The sequence below is a fragment of the Mauremys mutica genome, chromosome 4 (assembly GCF_020497125.1).
Source record: "Mauremys mutica isolate MM-2020 ecotype Southern chromosome 4, ASM2049712v1, whole genome shotgun sequence".
Taxonomy (NCBI): Eukaryota; Metazoa; Chordata; order Testudines; family Geoemydidae; genus Mauremys; species Mauremys mutica.
Window position 1 is genome coordinate 16164828 of NC_059075.1, and position 23257 is coordinate 16188084.

Here is a 23257-nt window from a genome sequence, read left to right on the forward strand (position 1 = left end):
GTGAACGGTGAAGTGACAGAAGTTTGCAGTTGATACAAAATTACTTAAGATAGTTATGTTCAAAGCTGATTGAGAAGAGGTACAAAGGGATCTCACAAAACTAAGTGACTGGGCAACAAAATGGTAGATGAAATTCAACCCTGATAAATGCAAAGTAATGCACATTGGAAAAAATAATCCCAGCTACGCATATTAAAATGACGGGTTCTAATTTAGCTATTGCTACTCACGAGAGAGATCTTGGAGTCAGTGGGTAGTTCTCTGAAAATTTCAGATCACTGTGCAGCAGTGGTCACAAAGGCTAACAGAATGATAGGAACTATCAGGAAAGGGATAGAATATAAATCAGCAAATATCATAATGCCACTATGTAAACCTATGGTGTGGCCACACCTTGAATACTGTGTCCAGTTCTGATCTCCCCATCTCAAAAAGGATACAGTGGAACTGGAAAAGGTTCAGAGAAAGGCAACAAAGACGATCAAGAGTATGGAATGTCTTCCATATGAGGAGACTTACAAAGATTAGAACTGTACATGTTATAAAAGAGAACACTAATGGGGGATTTGATAGAGGTCTATAAAATCATGACTTGGGGGGGGGGGAAATGTGATTTATCCTTTCCCACAATACAAAAACCCTGGGTCACCTGATGAAATGAATAGGAAACAGGTTTAATACAAACAAGACAAACTACTTTTTCACACAATGCACAATTAACATGTGGAACTCATTGGCATGGGATATTGTGAAGGCCAAGAGCATACCTGGGCTCAAAAAAGAACTAGATAAGTTTATGAAAGATGGGTCCATCAATGGGTATTAGCCAAGATGGTCATGGATGCAACACCATGGCCAGGGCAACCCTAAATCTTTGACTACCAGAAGCCAGGATGGGAAGACAGGGTGGATGTCTTGTTGTGTATACTTCCCACCACTCCATTGATCTGACACAGTGCGGCAGTTCTTATGAAAGTCACTCTTTATGCATAGTATGGAACCCCTACTCACTGGTTGTTTTATAACATATATCACTCATTAAGAAAGCAACATTACATGCCTCATTCTCCTGGCACACCCTAACTGCATAGGGTTTGTTACACCTAATCTTCCTTGGGTATCCAATAACAAAACTATTTGTCAAGGAATTTTTTTTTTCAGAAAGTGAAAAGCAAGAATGAAGATAACCTTTTCAGATTTCAGATCCAATCCTGTAAGAGGCTGAGCACCCTAATATCTGAAAGGGTCAGGACCATAATGAAGAAAATATTTAGCCAAATGGAAAAGCTAGTTTGCAATTTGATATAAGGGAATACAAGTATTTTGACATAAATGTCTGGCCTTGGAGTTACAGGGGGCACTGGCAACTTCAGGGAGATCTCTCTACAAGATCATAACAGTATGTAAACGTCCAGTGGATGAACAGTTGTAGCAAGACCAACTTCACTCCCTGCTGGGAGCAGCTGAAGCAAGACTGGCAGTAGATAGCCACAAACTGGCACAGGGGCTGGATTTTGTTGATAATATCATTTTCTTTGTTTAGCCATATAAAAATATAAAGTTGTATAGTATTAGTATAGTTGTAAACTATACAATATTTGTAACATGAGGAAAAAAACAGATCAGGAACGGAGAATCATTCCCCATGTACAAAGCTATCTAGTAAATCAAGTGTACAAAATTGTATTCACATAAAACCAACATTAGCAATGTTGTTAGTCAAACCAGACAGACGTTATTAAAGTGCTGAGAGGAAAAATATATTTCAAACACATGAAGAAAAAACATAAGATCCCAGGGAGGGAAAAGATATGGCACCATAGCCTCTGCTGTCCCTTCTCGCAAAGTTTAAGACCATCAGAGCCAGGGCGACCTGGCAAGACTGGACAGAGACTCCCCTGTCCTCCGCTTCTGACCAGGTGCCATCAGCAAGTAGAGTTTAAGATCTAGTTCAAAACCTATTGAAGCCAATGGAAAGATCCTCCATTGACTTCAATGGACAATGAACCAGGCCCTAAACACAGGTGAAAACCTACATACTTTGGTGACTAACAGCCTATAAACAACTTGACCGGTTAGATACCACGGGACTCATCCTCAGCTAACATAAGTTTGTGTGATTCTATTAACTTCAATAGAGATATGCCAATTTATAGCAGCTCAGGATCTGGCCCAATAGCTCCAAAATGTCCTAAGATTAAATTCTGGCCCCACTGAAGTCAATGGGAATTTTTCCATTGACTTTGATGGGCCCAGAATTGCTCCCCTGAATGACTAACTAGACGTGGGACACTCAGACATCAGGAGTATACAGCAATTTTTTATCATGGGCTTGGATCATCTTGACCTTAAACCCAGGAATCATTCTTCTCTTACCTCTGTTTCATGCTCCTCCAGGAATCCTAGTATAAAATTTCTTTTAATTTTAGGGCAGGGGGGAACCTTACCCTTTCAAATTAATATTTTTCCAATTTAAAATTGGAATAGTGTGTGTATGTTCAGATTCTATCTTTCCCCCCAGATGTACTGCCTTAAAGATCTTTGGATGTCTATCACCATTTATACTCATTAACTGTAACTGCTTGAGGCATTTTTTAAAAGTTAGTTAATTTAAAATGTACACTTATGATCCTACAGTTCTAGCAGTCTTCCCTAGTTACAGGATGAACTGGCTTCTATGCTAGATTTATATTTCCTTGTTTCAGGATGGGGAATTAAGAACAGCACTGTACCTTTTTCTCTTTCCAGACCATCAAGGAAATACCCTCCTCCTAAATAAATAAACAAATAAATAAATAAAAACCCACAACCCCCCCCCACACACACACACACTTTGAGAAGGGTTTCTATTATTGTCTGTCTTCACTGCTACAAATAAAAATAACAAACCATTTTGGATTATGCTGTGAATAATCTTAAAACATTTCTACTAATTTTATTACTGTACTTATTTTATTAAGCAATTAACACCTAGAGCCTTGGCCTCTTAAAATATATTCAACATTGTTATATTAGACTACTTCAAATCATCTGTCTGTGCAAGACAAAAATATTAAAGGCAAGAGGCCCTGATCCATCACTACCAGTCTTTCTGCGATACTGCTGCACCTTTTGGAAGCTGTGCACCAACCTCATGCCTTTTCATGTGACTGCCAAGCTTTTCAAGGTGCACCGTCATTCTGGAAGGAAGCATACCCAGTGTGTGTAAATTACATACTAGAAGTTCACAAGGCACTTTAGGTTTTATGTAAGATGTCAGCAAAATGGGGCTTTTAAATACAAAGGGTTGCTTTAGCCCTAACTGCAAAAAGCAAACAATATCAAGGTGTTATAATAAAAACATAAAACATTGACATTTCATGTCAATTGGAAAAATGTGTGTAGTTTTATTTCATATTTCAAATGTAATGTAATTTATTTCAATGTACTAGTCTACTGCAAATACTGTTACACTTTCATAGCAAAATATATACAACTCAAGCACTAAAAAATTCAAGACTTAATAAACTTTGCCAAAATTTTGTTTTAATTTCACCCAAATTACTTTTAAAGTAAAGCTATGTAATGGTATTTGCTAAACAAGACTTGTAACTTGAAATACATCCATTTTGCAATTATCTTGATTTATTTACATCACTGTTCTCAGCAAGACACCAAAAATACCATTTTAATACATATTTTTGAAACCTTGTATCATCTTTTTCAGAACCATTTAGTCACATGAAAATCTAAGTATTGCTCGCTCTTGACTACACAAAGAAATTACTAAGCAACTATGTTTTATATGTATGTAACACATAGTACCATATATAATTTTAAATTAAAAATAGTGTCTAATATCGCCCATATTTAATGGATAGAATAAAAACTTGGCAGACTTTTAAACAGTTATTGGACAGCCGTGTACTGTACCAAATCTACAGCACTAACAAACCCTACCAGGAAAACAAATCTAACAAAATAATGGGTAAAATCCTGATCAGATTGAAGTCAGTGGGAATTGTGTCATTGAGTCAGTGGGATTTCACCACATAGATTAGCCAATTTGCCAAGAAGTTAAACTACAGACTAGAACAGGGGCGGGCAAACTTTTTGGTCTGAGGGCCACATCAGGTTTCCGAAGTGGTATGGAGGGCCGGTTAGGGGAGGCTGTGCCTCCCCAAACAGCCAGGCGTGGCCCAGACCCTGCCCCCATCTGCTCCCCCCTGCTTCTCGCCCCCTGACTGTCCCCCCCAGGACTCCTGCCCCATCCAATCTCCCCCTGTTCCCTGACAGCCTCCCCACTCGGGACCCCTGCCCCATCCACATCCCCTGCTCCCTGTCCCCTGACCGCCCCCGGACCTCCCACCCTGACTGCCCCCGCCACCCCATCCAACCCTTCCTCTCATTCCTGACTGCCCCCTGGAACCCCTGCCCTATCCAACCACTCCTTCTCCCTGTACCCTGACCACCCCTGCCCTTGACTGCCCCCCCCCGCCACGTCATCTAATCCCTCACCTCCTTCCTGACTGCCCCCACGGACCCCTGCCTCCATTCAACCCACCTGTTCCCCACCCTCTGACCACCCCACACCCTATACCCATCCCCACCCCCTGTCCAGCACCTGAACTCCCCTACCCTTTATCCAACCCCCACTGCTCCCTGCCACCTTACCGTGCTGCCTGGAGCACTGGTGGCACTACAGTCGCACCTCCCAGGGTACCGGGACAGGCAGTTGCACTGCCTGGCTGGAGCCAGCCACGCCACCATGCAGCACAGAGCACTGGGTCAGGCCCTGGCTCTGCAGCTGTGCTGCCTGGCGAGAGCTAGCAGCCCTGCAGCCTAGAGCATTGCGCCAGGGCGAGCTGAGACTGCGAGGGAGGGGAGATATACACACACACACACACACACACACACCTACTACTGTATTTTCCACTCCGTGCATCTGATGAAGTGGGTTCTAGCCCACGAAAGCTTATGCTCAAATACATTTGTTAGTCTCTAAGGTGCCACAAGGACTCCTCATTGTTTTTGCTGATACAGACTAACAGGACTACCACTCTGAAATCTGTCACCATGATCGAGTTACTTTGGGATTTCTGTTTTTTGGGCCTGATGATTTCTCTCTCTGTAGGAACAGATCAGCAGACTTTTCTCTGTGGACACTTCCTGCCAGTAACAGAAGTGTGCTGCAGACACAGATGTGTAATATGGAAGAGGAACACGGGGAAACTGAGGTAATATAAAAACTCTGCATGCTCGGGGATCATCATCCCTCTCTGTGGTAAGCCCCTCTTACTTGTACATACTTGGGAAGAGAGAATAAGGGTATTCCAAAGCTAGAGTTAAAAACAAAACAGAGCTGAAATTTAAACTTACGTGGTGTAAAGGTGAACATTATTTCTTTTAATCCACCCACCGTAAAATTGCTTTTCAATAGTTTAAATGTATATTTTCAAATACCATTAACATATTATAAGAATATTATCACTTAAAAATACATACAGAAGCTCACATTTGTAGATGGGAATAATGCCACCCAGATAAGTAAAAATATTTAGGGCTGCTCTGCTTAAGACTTCAGTTATTTCCTCAGGAAAATTGAAAATCAATTTTCATCTTCAAAATTATGAAATTACTGGTAAACAAATTAATTAAGATACTCATGGCAATGGATTTAAAATCCATCTTCTCCGTAACTGCTTGGAATTTCAAGCATTAACATTGATCTTGAAATTCAAACTGGTTAAGAGAGACTGCTTGTTAACAGTAGCTGCCACCTGAATGCCTCCTTGTGGCCAGAGGTGCTTTTGCAGTGCCCTGCCTCTAGCCACTCGTCTTATGGGCCCTTTAAGCACTGCAGAGTCTTTGTTATGGCTTACAGCCAGGGCCAGTGCAAGGATGTTTCACGCCCTAGGCGAAACTTCCACCTTGCACACACACACCCCGCGGCAGCTACCCCCCTCCACCCTGAGGAGCCCCCCTTGCAGCAGCTCCCCACCCCCCACCTTCCGCCCTGAGGCAGCCCTCCCAGCCCCAGCTCACCCCTGCTCCTCGCACGAGCACCCCGAGCATGCCATCGCTGCTTCACTTCTCCCGCCTCCCAGGCTTGCGGCGCCTAAGCTGATTGGTGCCACAAGCCTGGGAGGCAGGAGAAGTGAAGCAGCTCACCCCTGCCCCGCCTCCTCCCCGAGCACGTTGTGGCCACTTCACTTCTCCCGCCTACCAGGCTTGCGGCGCCAATCAGCTTAGGAACCGCAAGCCTGGGAGGCGGGAAAAGTGAAGCACCCACGGCGTGCTTGGGAGGAGGCGGGGCAGGGGTGAGCTGGGGCGGGAAGTTTCCCTGTGTGCCGCCCCCCTGCCTTACTTGCTGCAGGCGGCCCTCCCCGCGCTCCCCTGCCCCAGCTCCCTCTGCCTAAATGCCAGCGGCGACCAGGGCAGCCGAAGATCTGGCTGCCGCGGTCGCTGCTGAAGAAAATGGCGCCCCCTAAATCCCAGCACACTAGGCGACTGCCTAGGTCGCCTAAATGGTTGCACCGGCCCTGCTTACAGCACCCCTTTCTGGGGATGGGGTAACACTAAATGCAGTCAGAGTCCTTAATCACAAAATAATCAAACAAAGGCCACAATCATAAACTCTACCTGAAGCCACCAGCCCTCCCATCCTATTTACTTACTCTTACTCGACCAAACACATCCCTGCAGCTTCCTGCTGTCTTATATTAAAGCACCTAATTCCCCTCAGGTGAGGCTCCTCTTGTAATCAGGTCTAGTTTAGCCCCCAGGCTCTCCAGCCCAGGGCAAGCCAACCTGTTTCTACAACAAAATTGTAAACAAAAGTCAAGGATTTTTAAATCCCATACTGATTACCAATTTTTTTATTTCTCCTTTGAAGATCTCTACGGACGTTTTTAAGTGTCCAAGTACATGTAATGTTACTAGAGGTTTAATGATGCTGACAATACAGTCACCAAGAACTGATCCATGCCATATTTTAAAAATTAAAGGAAAAAATATGTCGTAATCTTGCATAGACAGAGTAACTATAAATTACATTTTTTCTTCATATAGGAGAGGAGATAGAAAAGATGCAGTTACATGCACAGGTAATGTATATAAATAATATAGATGAAATGCAGTTTAGAGAAACTTTTGTGAAAGCCCCTAAAACAGAGACTAAATATTGTGGGTTTAAAATCTGTGTATTGGACATTCAGAAATGTATTTGTTGGTCCAGTAAAAAATGCCATACTTCTATAGTATCCATTTTTTCCTGAGAAACTATATGGTTACAACCTCCGTGATTTTGAGAGGGAGAAGAATGATAAGCATACTCAACAATTCCAAATCTGATTCTGTATAGTTTCATATTCAAATATAACTTACTTCTAAGTGTATTCACAACCATGCTTAACATTTTCCTTAATAATATGAACTATTTGCTCTTTAGGCTATTGTCTAGTATTTATGCAACTTTTTTTCCCAAGCCCCAATACTGTATCTACAAGACTTTTAAAAGTCCAAAGTTAAATTATTGTAAAGTTGCTTTAGCCCCCTCAGAAACTTGGGATTTTATTAAATGTCTCTAGGAATGAGAGACCAGATGATTCCATTTCCCCCCCCCCCTTTTTTTTTTTAAAGGCAGAACCATTATTTGATTTGAATGAGGCCCTGTTTAAGAATGATGGCTTGATATAGCCCTATGATAATATACTCTCCTAGCTTTAGTGTATTTCCCATTACAATACCAACACCGTATATTTTTAAAAGCATCCTTAATAAATAAAATTTCCCTCTTATCTAATTGGGAAACATTTTCAAACTACAAAATTCTTTATATTACAAAAATAAATTAAATATTTTATGGTGAAATCTTAATCATATTAAAGTATGAGGTAATCAGGTATATAAACACAGGTTTGTAGGAAAAAAGCTTGAAAAGAAGGTTCAATACATCTTCTGGAATTTGATTTCCACACAATTGAGTGTGATCCAAAGCCAACTGAAATTTGTTTCTCAAATCAGAAATGTCTGTTTTCCCATAAATTGTGTGAAAACACTCACCTTAGTTTCACTGCAGTAGTGCCATTGTAAAAAACTTTTGTTTAAAAAAAATAAATCTTAAGTAATCTGTATAGAAAACTATTGCAAATGTTCCACGAAATCCTCAAAGAATTTCTGAAGAGATAATGCGTTAAAGGATCATTTATCTGCACAAACCGATGATATTTTTAAGAGCATAATCTTGTAATGGAATTAAACCTGTTAAAACAAACCCAAAAGGAAATGATATCACAGCACAAAAATTTAAAGATATTTTACTGTTCACATACCTAGTGGTTATCACAGAGCTTTTACAACATTTAAAAAAAATACACATTTGAGCTAATTCAGCACCTACCTGATATACACTTTTAAGGAGTAGAAAACCTGTTGTGCATCAGATAGCAATAAATGTAACTACGGTTTTCATACAGCATTTCTGGATTTGTTTTCCTTCCTTATTTCAGAGAATCTTTAGCAGCAATGCCCACCACCACTTGAGGACTCAAATACCAATCCTTACAAAGCAATATGATGCCAGCTCATCAGTACAAGATTACACAGATACTCTCAATGTTTCCTTTCCCAGTGAAGGCAAGACTTCAAAATAAGTTCCTCCTCCTCCCTTCTGACATGACAAATTCAAAGGCTTGCCGTTCACTGTAATTAGAACTCCCAGATTGCATAAACCAAATATTCTCATATATACCAATGTAATTTGAATTATCAATATATCCAGCAGCATAAATCTTGACACTGATGTACAAATTAAACTTTAAAAGCTAACATTAGCTTCTTCTTTTTTTAAAATGAATGGAAACAAGCCCGACATAACTAATCTTTAGTTTGAACTTGCTCTTTTAATCACCTCACACCTTTCTGGTAATCCATATACTTGAAAAACCTCATTAGACAATATTGCAGTACATGCTTTTAACCTTTAAAGGAAAATAAAGAACCTGGACTTATTTTAGCAAAGTCCAGTTACAGGTCTTTTCAAACAGCAAGCTTTGCTGATGGAAATTAAGCCAGAAGCCCCATAGTCAATAGCTTCATAGTACTAAGAACTCATTTAGCACTTTTCATTTTTAAAGCACTTTATGAACATTAAAACAAGGGCCAGATTCTTATTTATACAATATTTATACTGTTCTGGCAGCATGAAGGGACCTGTAAGTAAAGTGATGTAAAGCAGGCTTTGGGCCAGATTTTTAAAGATATTCAGGCACCTATAAGATGCAGATAGGCACCTACTGAGATTTTCAAACACTCCTCTACAGGTTAGGTGCTAGCCACCTAACCTGATTAGGTGCTTTTGGAAATCCTATTAGGAGTCTATCTGTATCTTTAGGTGTACCTACCTTTGAAAATAAGGTTCTTACTGTAAATGAGAATCAGGCCCTCACTCTTTATAATATGTCTTTGGTTTTCAAAGGTCATCAGTAATAATACTGTTAGCATTAACACAAATTGAAAGTATTCCAGATAGGGAAGTCTTTCATGGCTCACATATTCTTTGGATAAGAGTGAAAGTGGGCTACATTCACCCAAAATGGCACAGGGAACAGCAGAATTTCCCTTCAGGTTTCTGTTTGTAATAGAGCCTAAGAGCCCAAGTCACAAACCAGGACCTCATTTTGTTAGGCACTATACAAACACAGAACAAAGAGACAATTCCTGCTTCAGAACTTACAATCTAAATATAGAACAAGAGAAAATGGATTAAGACAGAGACAAAATGGAGTACAAGGGAATGATACAAAATAGTGAGGTCTTTGGGGGCCTCACAGGAACCCTGCCAGCAGATGCAGTTGATGTGCTGAATCCCCTATCTTTCCTGGTCAGTTTTTTAGTTGTGCTAACCACTGAAAGATCCTTCAAATTATTTTAACTGAACCCAGCATGGGGGGGGGGGGAGGGAGGGGGTGAATTTGGAACAGAGGTACAATAATAAATACTAAGACATTTCTAAACTTAATGTCCATTTTTCCATCTGCAGTAAATTATGAAGATACTTCCGGGAAGGCTAAGGAGGACTATAAATCCTTCTGCCAACTATGGCACAGAAAACTGTTGTTACTGTAAGTCCTATTTTACAACTGTTCTGTTGCACATCTTTATATGCTGACTCTTGGCTGCTCAGTATTAAGACCATTCCTGCTGGGGAGACTGACATATTGACCCATACTTGGGTTCACACAAATCCTGTTACTCTGCAGTCCCACTTCATGGATCCAGCTTTAGCCTCATTTCACACTATCCTGCCTCTGGTCCAAACTAGGAAAATTCTCACATTGCAGACAGCAGGTGTTAACACGTGCAGCTGAAATGGTGCTGAAAACGGCTTGCCTGCAAGTGCAGACAAGACCAAACCAAGGCAAACAATTAGCCTTGCTCTGAGCAGTTTTTCGTGCTACTGAGATTCTCTCACAGCACTGTGATGCCTTGCTTATATACTGTTCTCTGGGGTCCCCACACCATCCTCAGCTGATGTGCAAATCCAAACACAGCCCCCACAAAAGCCAGTATAAGGTCTAAGCCCTGGACCCCTCCCTGCTTTCTGAAGAGGGTACATAACCCCCGCCCCCGTTTTCCAAGAGGCTGAGGGGGCCACTCACCGGCTTCCCTGCCCCCCCCCCCCCGCCGGGCTTTCCGAGGAACTGAGGGGGCCCGGGGCTTTCAGGAAGTCTGAAGGGGGGGGGGCACTCACCGGATTCCCTTCCGGGCTTCCCACCCTTCCCGGCTCTCCGAGGAGCTGCGGAGGGGCTCACCAGTCGTCCCCCCCCCCCATCCCGGCTCTCCGAGGAGCTGATGAAGGGGGCTCGCTGCCTTCCCCACCCCCAGACTCGCTGAGGAACTGAGATTCAACGGCTTCCCCCACTGGGCTCTCCAGGGGGAGGGGGGGCTCGCCGGCTTCCCCCACTGGGCTTTCCAAGGGGCATGGGGGGCTCGCTGGCTTCCCCCACTGGGCTCTCCGGGGGGAGGGGGGGGCTCGCCGGCTTCCCCCACTGGGCTTTCCAAGGGGCATGGGGGGCTCGCTGGCTTCCCCCACCGGGCTCTCCAGGGGGCAGCGGGGGGGGCGGGGAGAGGGGCTCGCCGGTGTCCGGCTTCCCGCCACCCAGCTCTCTGAGAGGCTGAGGGAGGGAGGGGGCCCTTACTGGTTTCCCTCCCCAGGACGGGCGCTGGTGCTGAGGAGCTTCTACTCCCCCCGCAGCGGTGTCTGAGGAGCGGGTCGGGGTCGGGCCACCCCATCTCCCGGCCCCAACGCGCAGACCCTGCACAGAACGGACGCTCGACTCAGCGCCACCCTCCCTTTCTCCTGGCCGGCTCCCCGGAGAGAAAGAGACCGAGAGAGAAGCCATCGCCACCTCCCTCCCCCGCGGCGCGCGCCTCATTTGCTCCTGGCAGGCCCTCGGTCGCTAGCCCCCTAAGGGTCCTAATCAGTTAGCCGAGACGATTCAAATCCCAACCCCGGCTGCTGGAGCCAGTGCTCTAAGCTGATTGGCCGCAGGGAGAAAGTGGCTTGGCCAATGGGAGACAGGGTCACATTTAGGGGCGGGGCTGTGGGTACCCTAGTGTAGGCCTTAGGAATATGGCGGTTTGCTCGTGAGCCCCGCACCATTAGGAAGTGTCCGAGGCCCGCTCCCTTTCCCTCAGGGCCGGTTTCGCCGCGCTTGTCTTGCCCTTAGCAGCCCTCGAGCCACTGGAGGACCCTGCCAGCAGCACAGACCCTGCTGCCAGAGCCCCCTGGCGGCATAGCAGCGCGTATCCTCCACAGCCGCCAGCCTCAGAAGCAGGGCTGAGGCACAGTTGTCCTTTCAGCCCGTTGCCAGCCTCGGGAACCGCCCCACGGACTAAGATCAGGTCTGGTGAGATGATGAGCCCCCTTCAGCACTCTCTGAAGCTGCCCAACCTCCCTCTGTGGCACACCTGGGGGAAGCCACAGGTGTGAATCTGGCCCCTCACTTACACTTGCTAAGTGCTAAGCGCTAAGTGTAGTCAAAGCGCCAGCGCTGGGAGAGATTTCTCCCAGCGCTGTCCGTACTCCACCTCCCTGTGGGGAATAACGGACAGCCCTTTGACTACACTGGCGCTTTGCAGCGCTGCAATTTGCAGTGCTGGAGAGGGTGTGTTTTCACACCCTGCTGCAGCGCTGCAAATTTGTAAGTGTAGCCAAGCCCTCAGATTGCTGCAAAAGAAAACTGCTGTAATCAATCCATGTTTGACAATGAGCACCCCCCAGCGGGAAATGGTGTGATATTTCTGTAGGAGCCTTTTACAAAAATATAAATATAAGGGGGCACCATAAATCCTAAACAACTATTAAGATCTGCATTAAAATGAATCTCTGTAATCTGCATTTGAAAAGATCAGCATTTGTAATCTCAGCTAGGACCCAAACGTATAATTCTAGGGATAAGTATCAGGGGGTAGCCATGTTAGTCTGTATCCATAAAAACAACTACGGTGACCACATGTCCCGATTTTATAGGGTCAGTCCCAATTTTTGGAACTTCTTCTTACATAGGCACCTATTACCCCCACCCCCTGTCCTGATTTTTCAAACTTGCTGTCTGGTCATCCTAAAAACAAGGAGTCCCGTGGCACCTTAAAGACTAATATTTATTTGGGCATAAGCTTTTTTTTTTACCGACGAAATAGTTTTTTACCCACGAAAGCTTATGCCCAAATAATTCTGAGGATAGTAACTAAAAACCTTGAATCCATATGACTTCAGTTTGCATTAAGGACTTACTGTACCAGATAACTGGCTGGAATAAAGGCACACCAGGTAAGTGTTGGTGTCATTAGGCATAACTCTAGGTAACTCAGGAGGGTGGAAAACCATAGTGTTAATGAAGCCTTTCTGTACTAGGCCTGAATGGACCAAAGTTATTTTATGCTTATCCAGAGTGCCTCCATATTAAACTTTAGTTGAACTCCCAGGTTAGAATTGAGAATGGAATGTGTAACTGCTCCTTATCAGTGCAACACTGAAAGCCTGTTTGTATCTGACTTAGAAGGAGGAGGGGAGGGAGAGCAAAGTAATAAATTCAAAAGTAAACCAAGGTAACAGCCTTACTAACAAGATGAATTGTTTGCTGTCAAGGATGGTTTAATTGCTAACTATACAATGTGTTTACTATATAGGAGGGGGAGGAGAATAGTGGGGGGTAATGAGGATGCCTGGCTGAAGTCATGTATAAGAAGAGACACACAGCTTATGTCTGTGTGCAGGATTTGAGATTGTAATGTCTCCCTTGCACCTTTATTTGGGCTCAAATAAACTTTTTTTCTGCATTCTCCACCTTGGTGTGTTTATTGGAAGCAAAGCACACCGGGCAACGAACCACTGTTGCTGCCTCAAGCATTCTGTGCTGGCAACATAAGCAACCAGAAACATAAGGTTACATGAGGTCAGAGGTCAGGCTTCTACTATAAAGATTTTTTTAAACTATAAATTAGAAGAATGTCTTGAAGTGAATATATTTTACATGTAGTTATTAAGAAGATTTAAAATAGATGTTATATATGCATGGAAAGGCATAATTCGAGTCTGAACTACATCATTTTCAGCTGTTGAACTCAACATTTACCAGCTCTCACTGAGAAAGAAAGAAGAAAATAAACTGAGATGAGATGTAACACAGGACTCTATGTTCCCCTTGTGCACAAAGTACATGAAGGGGAATATGTTATAATGTCAATGAAGCCACAATGCAAGCAAGTCTCAGAACCATTCAGAACAGTGTAGCTGCTGGGGGTACAGATGCACTGACCTGACATTATGTCCTCAGTTAAAAAAAGGAACCCCTATCTAATGCTTCTCAGTTCCTCACCAACTCCTCTAAACAATTACAGTAAAAGAAAGGAGGAAGAAGGGGTCAGTGTGGATCTGCAGAAGCAATATATTTTGAGAACTCTAATTAACTGTAAGTACTCTTCCATTCTCCATTATGAAATTTCTTCTGCAGTTCTCCACGCAAGGCCATCACCTATCAGTAGTCTTGCTTAGCTTTACCTTAACCAATCACTTTACTAAAATATTACTAACCAATCCTAACATATTATAACAAAATTCTCTAACCAATCATACCCCAGCGTCTTAATTTACACTTAGCAAAATTGTTTCTATCTGTTACATAATTAATCAAAGAACCAGACAGATGATACAAACAATAGAGAAATGGGGACCATGACAAAACAATAAAGAAATGAGGATTTCACAACCATAATTATTGATAAGTGATTTCTTGCCAGACAGAATGCTATCAAACTAAGTTTTCTTTAGCCATCTTAAGATCTGGTGATATTAGGACAGGATCTCCTTAACAGCCTGATATTACATTGTTTTAATGTAATTTAGATGGAATGTGAGGATGTGACTTCCTGCTTCTTAATTCATGGCTGCTGCTCTCCTAATATGGCTGCAGACAAAGGCCTTAAGCCTTACAATATGGCTACAGGAAAAGGCCTTATCCTTACATAGACTCTCTTGACCTCCACAGACTGGATACCCAAGAAGATGTTAGAGTACTCCCTGATCTAAATTGAATGTAACTGCACCTACCATGGGAATTGGTGAAGGCTGAAAGAAACATTTTCCCTTGAAAATATTCCAGAAGAAGAATTGCCAATTCAGTATTTTACTGAGTCTGGATTATACAGTGTCACACTGAAGCTGTGAAGTCCAGGGTGGGCCTGAGAATTTAAATAAATTGAAGAGGCCTCATACCTAAGTTTGTAAAGACATTATGACAGTATTCTTGAGCCAGAGCAGATAGCTGATTCCTTTCTTCATGGACCATTTTCTGCAACTCCAAAATATGGTGCTGAAGTAGAAAGGTAAGTCCCATCCAGGAATCCAGGGTAGTCCCAATAAAAGTAAATCCTGACTGGGTGGGAAAACAAATATAATTTCATTTATGTTTGTTGTTAGATGTTTGGCTGTGTGTGTGTTTTTTGTGTTCTGTCCCAGCTCTGTGCAGATAGTTGGCACAGCAGACCTCAATTGAACTACCCAATAACCACAGACTTGGTTCATAGTGAAGGTACTTGGTCAGGTTTATTGTCAAAGCAGCACAGTCCTAATGTCCTGGCTCAATGGTTATAGGTACATTAACACATGTATGCCCATTGCAATGGACTAGCTCAGTTAATGGCGGGACTTTCCATTATCCCCTAGGCCAGCCAAAGACACTCCCTCTGAGATACCTCTTTATACATCATGTGTTGCCCTATCTGACATGTCTAGGTACCACCCTCTGACCTACCTAGGTGCCACCCATTACCTTGTATATGTTGGTTTGATCAAAACATCTCTATCCATCACAGTCATCCTGACCTTATATTTAAGATGGGTCAGCATCTTCCTGTTATCTTTGGAAAATATGTTGGTATTGAGGTGTTCTGGTACCATCCTTCTGAAATGTGTTTGCCTGAATGTTCTTGTGCCTAGCACTACTTAGGAATGTGTATTTTGCAATATCAGCCCTCTTTTTGCCAGGTTCTGTGAGCAGGGCCTGCCTCTAGTTCACAGCCTGACAAAGCTTTGACCACTACTTAGCCCAGGCTTCAGGCCTCATACCAAGCCACTGATACAAGAGCTTATGTTTCAAGCCTCTTCCTACTACAATGCTTAAATCCAGAGCCACAATGAAATAACAGGTGCCCTAGAGCACTAGTTTTCAAACTTTTTTTCTGGCGAGCCAGTTGAAGAAAATTGTTGATACCCGCGACCCAACGGAGCTGGGGATGAGGGGCTTGGGGTGTGGGAGGGGCTCAGGGTTGGTGCAGAGGGTTAGGGTGTGGGGTGGGGTCAGGAATGAGGGGTTCAGGGTGTGGAAGGGGGTACTGGGCTGGGGGCTAGGGGGTGCAGGCTCTGGAGTGGGGTTGAGGATGAGGGGTTTGGGGTGAGGAAGGGGCTCTGGGTTTGAGAGGGAGCTCAGCACTGGGGCAGGTAATTGGGGATGTGGGCTTACCTTTGGTGGTTACCAGTCAGCAGTGCAGCTGGGGTGCAAAGGCAGGCTTCCTCCCTGTCCCGGCACCAAGGACCACGCTGCACCCCAGAAGCAGCCAGCAGCAGGTCTTGTTACTAGGCGGAGGCGCACAAGCAGCTCCGTGCGGCTCTCACCTGTAGGCTCTGCCCCACCAGCTCCTGTTGGCTGAGAACCAGCCAATGGGAGTGTGGAGCCAGTGCTCAGGGTGGGAGCAGCACGCAGATCCCTGTCCCCCCCACCTCCCGCCTAGGACCCAGACCTGCTGCTAGCCACTTCCAGGCCACAGCACAGTGTTGGAACAGGTAGGAACTAGCCTGCCTTAGCCGGGCAGCACCACCGACGGGACTTTTAACATCCCGGTCAGCTGTGCTGACCAGAGCCGCCACGACCCAGCGTCTTCCATTCCACAAACCAGTACTGGGTCACGAGCCACAGTGTGAAAACCACTGCCCTAGTGGTCCCGAGTAACTGCTTGATAAAAATTTCCCTCCAAGAGCCAATCATCTAGGAAATGAAAAACCTGAAACTCCTGATGTCAAAGATGTGCCTGATGCCACCACTGCTAAACATTTAGTAAAACTTGTGGCACCAAAGCACAGGACCTTCTATTGAAAATGCTTGTCAATGGTCAATACTGTTTTAAATGCAGGGCCCTCAAGTCTGAACATGTGAACATGAGTGTGGATAGAATCATAGAATATCAGGGTTATATAGAGATAGTATTATGGTTGTTGCAAAATATGTCCTTCCGTGCTCACCTCAGACAGACTTTGAATATTTTCTTTCGTTAGAGCCACGGAAGACATGTTTTATTAATTTATATTATTAAGTATTCTTTACAGAGCAACAAAAACATTCTAACTTTATTATTTTTTTCTTAAGTATCCAGACAAGGGAGTCGGGGGGGGGGGGGGGAACAGAGAGTGGAGGTATGAAGTCACTGCCTACTTGCGTTAGTAATGGATAAAGTAATTTGGTGTGGGAATGGGTGTGACCAATTAAATTTCAGTCTTCATCAGTAGCATTTCTATAAATGTCAATGATTGTATTCAATTCAAGGTTGACAAATAGGTCTATTTTTTACTGTACAACTAATGTACTTAAGTAAAATTGTCCCACTGAGCAAGAAGGTATGTTTCAATCGTATTCAGACTAGAGACAGAAAGGTCAAGATGCAGATAATACTGCTATTGTGAGAACAAGAGGAAAGAGAAGTGAGTTACAAAGCAGCCTGAAGTGGCTGAATGATTTCCAAAGTATCTATAACAATTGAAGCAACTGGATTTTGTTCTTTGATCAATACAAACACTTAGAACAAGTTGGCCTTTAAGTGGTCTGTTTTTAAAACTGTTGGATTAAAAAAAGAGAAACAATTGCCTTCACCACTGTAATTAGTAAGAAGTTGAGTTACAAAAGAGAACTCTTGCACTCTTATTAATTTTCTGCCTTCACTGTCCACATGAAATTGCATTTACCTGCAAGTATCAGAGGGGTAGCCGTGTTAGTCTGGTTCTGTAGAAGCAGCAAAGAATCCTGTGGCACCTTATAGACTAACAGACGTTTTGCAGCATGAGCTTTCGTGGGTGAATACTTGCATCCGAAGAAGTGGGTATTCACCCACGAAAGCTCATGCTGCAAAACGTCTGTTAGTCTATAAGGTGCCACAGGATTCTTTGCTGCATTTAGCTGCAAGTTTGTCCAGAACACTCATCTTAAACATGATCACAAATCAGAGCCAAGCCAGTAGGACCATCTGCCGAAGGATCTTAAACAAGACTGCTGCATTAAGGGTGGAGGCAGTGGCACCACTGGGGAGAGGCAATTGCCCCTCTCTGTGCTTCATACTACCTGTTAATTTTAGTTGCTATTGTTAGGTCTGAATGAAAATATAGCAGACAAAACAGTTATGCCAACCTGACTGAAGTCAGGCTAACAGAGGTTTCTGGGTAATCCCAGAGTGGAAAAGTACTGAGAAGCAGCATTGTTTCACAAAGCCCTGGAAAATGTGAGATAAGCCAGGGATTACATTCCTGGCATAGCATTAGCTGTGCTAAGGACAGTGTTTGAAGAACTGATAAGAAACTCTAGCATCCCACGGTTCAGATTCTAACTCTCTGGTTGAGTTATAGGTTTGTTTAAAACTCCCCTGTATTTCTAACTTTTGGGTGTTGTTAAGAAATAATTAATAATCTAAAGTTGTAGACATAAAGTCTAGGCATGTGTGTATATTAAAAGTGTCTAGTTTTAAGTTGTTAAACAAAGGGGGGTGGGTTTTGCTCAAGTGAGTGATGTATGACGTAATAAAACTGTCTATATAGGCTAATGCTAAGCTGTAAAGAGAGGCTGGTTCTGACTGGAGACGAGTTGCTCTTTACTGATGCGTGCACTTGTCAATAAAGAGCTTTTTGATCGGACCTTGCTGGTGTTGCCTGTCTCTCTGTGATCAGACAACGAACTTCGCTGTTGGGGTTAAAGTCCCTGACACTAACAATGGCAGCACTCAGTATCTTGTCAGGTGCTTCACTGAATGAGCCAAGCACCACCACATACACAAACCAGACACTGCTTCCTGCCTCCTGTTTTCTTCCTCTCTTCCCACTTCTTCTTTCCATCTCTGCTGCTTTGTGTTTCCCTGCCCCTTCACACTGCATCATGTGATAGTTTTACTCTATGGCCACCAACTGAAACCTTGAGCTTGGTGGCTCTTGTCTGTGTGGCAGGTTCTAATCACTAATCCAATTCTAATCACTTTACTCTACTGCTGCTAGCAGCACAGAGAGAGAAAGAGAGCTGAGCTGCAGGGAAACATTACCCAGAGGGTGAGACACACAAGATGAGAGGGGAGAGATCATAGAGATATAAAGAGAGTAAGAAAGATCCTGGAGGGTGAGGGAACTGAAGGAGGAAAGTTGAGAGCAGCATGAATGCCAGAGAGAACTCCAGGTTCAGCAAAGTTTAGAAATTGACGATACGTGCCTCCTCATCTTGTGAGGGTGACTGGTTGCATGGTAGTGGCTGCAGATTTAAAATGCCCTTGGGGCTTCAGCCAGACCCACAGCACAATGCTATCAGAAGGGAGTATGGGTAGGGTTACCATATGTCCGGGCTTTGCTGGACATGATCTCTTTTTTGGTCTGCCAATCTCCATCCAAATGGATTTTTTAAATATCACCAAATATGGGGGATTTCCCCTCTGCCCCCTCCCCTCCCATGCAGCTGGAGCTGCAGCCAGGCCACCCTGGGACCTTACAGCTGAAGTTGAAGCCAGGCCACTTGGGGGGCTTACAACTGGAACCACAGCCACTCAGCCTGCCAGAGCCACTCTGGCAGCCAGATCTGAAAGCAGCACCTGCCAGCAGCAGCGTAGAAGTAAAGGTGGCATGGTGTGGTATTGCTACCCTTACTTCTATGCTGCCTTCAGAGCTGGGCAGCTGGAGAGTCTGATCTCCCTGTGCCATGGAAGAAAAGATGGCACTGTGCTTTGGGTTTACTCTCTGCCCACGTCCTTCAAACCAAGGGCAGGGGGGGAGGGGTTGCTGGGGACCTGGCAACAGTGGGTGGGAATGTGCCTGGGGGTGAGCAGCTGTCTGGGGCAGGACCAGCAAATGTTTGCCATTCACTGAACTGGCTAGCCACTGGGAGGCATTTCCAAAGCATATGTGGCAATGTGTGCTGCTCTGATTGGTGTCAGCCAGCCAGGAAACACAAAGTGGAGCAAGTGCCCAGTGTGCAGCCCAGCTGCAGCGTGGGGTCTGTCCTTGTAATGGGTCCTCAGAACACACTGCTCAACCTGCCCCTCTGTCATCCCTATTGGAGGAGAGATCTCATGTCCTCCCCCGAGCATGCATCACAGAGGAGAGAGAGCACGGGGATGAGGCCTCACAGGACCTACTGCACAGCTCATGTGGTCAGCCAGGCCCAGGGGGGCAGGAACTCATTGCCTGGCTGTTTGGTTTGGAGGGGGCTGCTGGTTTTACATTGTATTTTAATTATGCTTAGAGCCATGGAATGGGGGATTTCTGGGGGTGCTACACATCTAATTCCTCTTGTGTTTGATTAATTTTGTTAAATTTGATTTGTTGTAAACACTTTTGAGTTGGAAGTGAAGTGACCTACCACTGAACATAATGCCAAAACAAAAATTTACTGGAGAACTAAAGACAAAATTTTCATGTTTTCGTAGTAGTCAAGTAGAATGGGAAGCAGAGAGCTGGATATGCAGAGCTGGTGTGTATATCTCTGTTGCAAATAAAGGTGCTCTTGATTAACAAGCTCATGTGGATTCTGAGAAACAAGAAATTAATTTGAGAAAAAAAAAGCTCATCAGCAAAGTTAAGATTATTTTGTTAAACTAGGCAGCAAATCAGAGGATCCTGTTAGTGCAGCAGAAGGCATTCTAGTGTTTCATGCTGTCATTCATCATGATAGTTTCAATGGATTGCACATCTGTCTTACTGACAAAGACATTCCCTGATTTTGAGGTAGTCCAAACATTTTCAACTGCTTGCACCAAGACAGAAGAGATTATTAATTCTGTGCTTGCACCACATTCTTTTGATGCTGCTTGGAAAGCACTTGAGGACAATGATATTCCTTACTGTGGTGTTGCTGCAGATGGAAGCAATCATGGTGCTATGAAAACACACATAATGAGACTACAATTGCACAATACATCAAGGAAACTCTGGGAAAGAAAGGTTTGAGAAGTGTATTGCATTTGCAGGTAACAACTGCAATACAATGTTTGGAAGATTGTGGCATGAAGAAGGCGGCAAGAACGTGTACAAATTTAAAGAAGCTGTTGCAGAGGGGGACTTTAATCGATGTGGGTTGCCCAGCACACATTTTGAACAATTGTGTCCATCACAGGGCAGACACATTTGATGTTGACATTGAGAGCATTATTTTAAAACTCTCTATTTTCATATCTAAACTGTCTGAGCTGAGCTTCTGAAGGAATACTCTTGAGTTTGTTGACATTGAATACAGAAAGCTGCTTTACCACAAGACGACACAATGGCTGTCATCAGTGCCATAACAAGGGTGAGGCAAGTGAGTCATTTGCCTCGGGCACCTAAAGTTGAGGGGTGCAGAAAGGCCCCAGAGCATCCCTACCAGAATGAAAGCTGCTGCTGCCTTGGCAACAGGACACCAGCAGGCAGCTGAGCAGCTGGCTGAGGCAGCTGCTGCCTGTCAGGAGGGGGAGGAGGGAGGCACACGTGCTTTGCAGCCCTTCTCTCCCCCAGCACCCACCTGGAGGAGATGCTGAGGGGGCTTCCGGTGGGAGACAGGATCATCTGCAGCCAGTGGATCTCACTCATCTGAGCAGCTTCTGGGGCTTCAGTGAGTGTTTGACCCTGTGATCCACCCCACCCCCTTCCCAGCCACCACTCCTGAAAAGTGGGCAAGGGGCAGCCCCATCACCCACTCCCAGTGAGGGTACGGTGAGGGGCAGCAGGGGGAGGAAGGAAGCCACATGTAATGGCAGTCGCCTCACCTCCCAGCCCCCACCACCCCCTCTCCAGCCCCCAAACTCTGTCCCAGAGTCTGCCCCAGCCCTCCACACTCCTTCCCAGAGCCTGCCCCGCTCCACACATCCTGCACCCCACCCCGTGCCCCAGCCTGGAGCCTGCACCCAGCACCCAAACTCCATCCCAGAGCCTGCACCCCTCCACCCATCCTGCACCCTCACCCTATGCCCCAGCCCAGAGCTTGCACCCAGCCCTCCTCACTCCATCCCAGAGCCTGCACCCCTCCATCCATACTGCACCCCCACCCTGTGCCCCATCCCAGAGCCTGCACTCAAACTCCTGCCCAGAGCCCACACCCCAGACTCCCTCCCAGAGCCTGCACTCCTCCACCCATCTTGCACCCCCACCCTGTGCCCCAGGCTGGAGCCTGCACCCAAACTCCATCCCAGAGCTTACACCCCAGAGCCCAACCTCTCAACCATCCTACACCCCAATCCCCTGCCCCAACCCAGGGCCTGCATCCCAGACCTCCTCCCCCTCCCCTAAACTCCCTCACAGAGCCTTAGGCAGATGTGGGACAGAGTTTGGGGGAGGACTTTGAGCATTCTGGGCGCCAGCAAAATTTCTACAAACCTGCCACCCCTGATACTTGAAGGGGGGGGTGAGGAGGCGAGCGGCAAGTCAGTGGATGGAGGCCCCCCCCCATTTTCTGTATTTTAATTGTTGGTACTTGTAGAAATGCAGACTCACCCCTGCAGCACCTCCTGTTGGTCTGTTCTGGGAATTAGCTTATTGCAGCTCTGGGAACACCCTCTGCAGGCTGGTGATCTGCCTGTCCTCTGGCCCACCATGTCCCTCCCTGGACCCAGTGCCCTTTTACCTGGGGTGCTGCCCCCTGGTAGTAACCCTCAGTCTTAGGGTCTCCCCTCCCCATGAACCCCCACCCACTAGTCCCTCCTCACCTCAGTATCAGGCTACTGCCAGTCATTGTCTAGCCCCCACGCCCTGGGGCAGACTGCAGTATCAGCCTATTCATCACTGGCAAGGAGGGATTGGACCTGCTGTCTCGGCCTCAGGCGCAAAAATAGCTAGTTACGGCTCTGGCTGTTATTATTTCTAGGTATTACAAGGCTGATTCAGATATTTCCGGCCTTGAAGTCATTCTTCCTGTCACGGGACAGACCACCCACTCTGATTAAGAAATTTTTAAAAGATGAGTTCAGTGGGATTTACTTCTGGCACATGCACTCACTCATGAGTGCATTCCAGTCACACATTCAAGAAATAGAAATGGAACAACACTGTCGTAGAAGTGGTGAAAAGCTTGAACTCAGTGCACACTGTCCTTCTTGAATGCAAGACCCGGAACTTGGTGTCGCTGAAAGTTAAGGGACTACTACTGGCACAAAAGCACAAGGAGGGACTTGATGAAGAGTATAGCATGTCCTGTGCTAAAATAGAATGTCTGTACAGCACACGCTTAAATATTTGGAGATGTGGAAGGCACCCCTGGAAGACTTCTCTTGTTCCATGTGGATTGCCCTGAGTGAGACACCAAATTGGAATGATATAGAATTTTATGTGAAATACCTGACAGAGAACAGGGTGCAAATTGATGACATTAAGTGCTTTGATCAGTTCAGCAATCTCAAGAAATGTATGGAAGGTTACAACAGTGATGAAGAGTTCAATAATTTGGTAGCACACCAAAGATGGACCAAATATTTTGAGAAGTCCAAAAACATTGAATGTCACTCAGAACTG

At 45.1% G+C, this 23257-nt stretch overlaps 2 long non-coding RNA genes across 3 annotated transcripts in view; one reads left to right on the forward strand and one right to left on the reverse strand.

Moving 5' to 3' along the window:
- Nucleotides 1–2732: 2732 nt before the first annotated feature.
- On the reverse strand, nucleotides 2733–10885 carry LOC123370367. Its single transcript, XR_006579387.1, has 5 exons — nucleotides 10733–10885; nucleotides 8044–8241; nucleotides 6657–6795; nucleotides 3131–3179; nucleotides 2733–2771 (listed from the first exon to the last, which is right to left on the reverse strand). It is a non-coding gene; the product is annotated as an uncharacterized LOC123370367 (long non-coding RNA).
- A 777-nt stretch (nucleotides 10886–11662) lies between these two features.
- LOC123370106 overlaps nucleotides 11663–23257 on the forward strand; it is a 28327-nt gene continuing 16732 nt past the window's right edge. Inside the window, exons 1-3 of one of the 2 annotated variants that reach the window (XR_006579275.1) lie at nucleotides 11663–11886; nucleotides 12761–12814; nucleotides 14532–14868. This is a non-coding gene — a long non-coding RNA (uncharacterized LOC123370106). The remainder of the gene's footprint in view (nucleotides 11887–12760; nucleotides 12815–14531; nucleotides 14869–23257) is intronic. The other variant, XR_006579274.1, reaches the window with a different exon arrangement.